The sequence below is a fragment of the Columba livia genome, unplaced genomic scaffold, assembly GCF_036013475.1.
Source record: "Columba livia isolate bColLiv1 breed racing homer unplaced genomic scaffold, bColLiv1.pat.W.v2 Scaffold_122, whole genome shotgun sequence".
Lineage (NCBI taxonomy): Eukaryota > Metazoa > Chordata > Aves > Columbiformes > Columbidae > Columba > Columba livia.
Window position 1 is genome coordinate 1260713 of NW_027043021.1, and position 2516 is coordinate 1263228.

Below are 2516 nucleotides of genomic sequence, written 5' to 3' on the forward strand. Positions count from 1 at the left end.
TGTCCATGGCGGTTTGTGACACACAAGCTCTCCATTGGTTTTGTGACACACACATTGTCCAATAGGGTTTGTGACACATTAACTGTCTAATGGGGTTTGTGACACACCCACGCTGCCCAATGGTGTTTGCGACACAAACGCTGTGCAATGGGTTGTGTAACACACACTCTGTCCAATAGGGTTTGTGACACACACTCTGCCCAGGTGAGTTTGTAACACACACGCCGTCCAATACGATTTGTGACACAGAGACTGCCAAGGAGTGTTTGTGACACACACGCTATCTAGAGGGGTTTGTGACACACAAACACACTGTCCAATGGGTTTTGTGACACACACAGTGTCCAGGGGGGTTTGTGACACACACGCTGTCCAATTGCGTTCATGACACACACACTGTCCAAAGCGAATTGTGACACACACAATGTCCAGGACGGTTTGTGACACACACACTGTCCCATGCGGTTTGTGACACACACACTGTCCAATGGGGTTTGTGACACAGAAACTGACAAATGGGGTTTGTGACACACACAATGACCAGGGTTGTTTGTTACACACACACGCTGTCCAATGGAGTTTGTGACACAAAAACCGTCCAAAGGGGTTTGTGGCACACACACGCAGTCCAATGGAGTTTGTGACACACAAACCGTCCAAAGGGGTTTGTGACACACACAATGTACAATGGGGTTTGTGACATGCACAATGACCATGGGTATTTGTGACACACACGCTGTCCAGTGGGGTTTGTGACACACACACTCTCCAATGCGGTTTGTGACACACACACTGTCCAAAGGGGTTTGTGACACACACGATGTACAATGGGGTTTGTGACACACACGATGTGCAATGGGGTTTGTGACACACACACTCTCTATTGGGGTTTGTGACACACACAAGCTGTCCAGTGGTGTTTGTGACACACACACTGTCCAATGTGGTTTGTCACACACACTCTGTCCAGCGGAGATTGTGACACACACACGCTTTCCAGCGGGGTTTGTTACACACACACTGTCCAATGGGGTTTGTGACACACATGCTGTCCAATGGGGATTGTGACACACACACGCTATTCAATGGTGTTTGTGACACGCATGCTGTCCAATGGGTTTTGTGACACACACACTGTCCAGGGGGGTTTTTGACACATACACTGTCCAATGATGTTTGTGACACACACAATCTGTCCAATGGGGATTGTGGCACACACACAGTCCAGTGGGGTTTGTGACACACTTCTGTCCAATGGGGATTGTGACACGCACACTGTCCAGGGGGGTTTGTGACATACAGGCTGTGCAATGGGGTTTGTGACACACACGCTGTCCAGGTGAGTTTGTGACACACACGCTCTCTAGAGGGGTTTGTGACACACACACTGTCCGTGGGGCTTGTGACACACACACTTACGACGGGGTTTGCAACACACACACTGTCCCATTGGGTTGTGACACACACGCTGTCCAACAGGGATTGTGACTCACACACTGTCCAGGGGGATTTGTGACACACACGCTGTCCAATGTTGTTTGTGACACGCATGCTGTCCAATGGATTTTCTTACACACACACTCTATCGAATGAGGTTTTTGACACACACTCTTTACAATGGTGTTTCTGACACACATGCTGTCCAATGGGTTTTGTGAACACACACGCAATCCAATGGGGTTTGCGATTCACACACTGTCCAATGGGCTTACTGACACACACACTGTCCATGGGGTTTTGTGAAACACACTCTGTCCAAAGGGGTTTTTAACAAACACACTGTCCAATGGGGATTGTGACACTCACACACTGTCCAATGGGGATTGTGACACACACAATTCCAATGGGGTTTGTGACACACACGCTGTCCAATGGGGATTGTGACACACTCTGTCCAGGTGGGTTTGTGAAACACACTGTCCAATGGCGTTTGTGACACACATTCTGTCCAATGGGCGTTGTGATACACACACGCTGTCCAATGGTGTTTGCGACACGCATGCTGTCCAATGGGTTTTGTGACACATACACTTTCCAAAGGGGTTTGTGACACACACACTCTATGAAATGGCGCTTGTGACACACCCGCTGTCCAATGGGTTTCGTGACACACAGGCTGTCCAGTGGGTTTTGTGACACACACTCTCTGTACAATGGGATTGTGACACACGCGCTGTCCAATGGTGTTTGTGAAACACTCTCTGTCCCATGGTTTTGTGACACACACACTGTCCAATGGGGATTGTGAGACACACATGCTTTCCACTGGCGTATGTGACACACAAACTGTCCAAAGGGGTTTGTGACACACACGATGTCCAATGGGGTTTGCGACACGCACACTGTCCTTGCGTGTTTGTGACACACAAACTGTCCATTCGGTTTTCTGACACACACACTGTCCAGGGTGGTTTGTGACACACACACTGTCCAAAGGCATACGTGAAACACTGTGTCCATGGGGGTTTGTGACACGCACGCTGTCCAATGGGGTTTGTGACACACACACTGTCTAT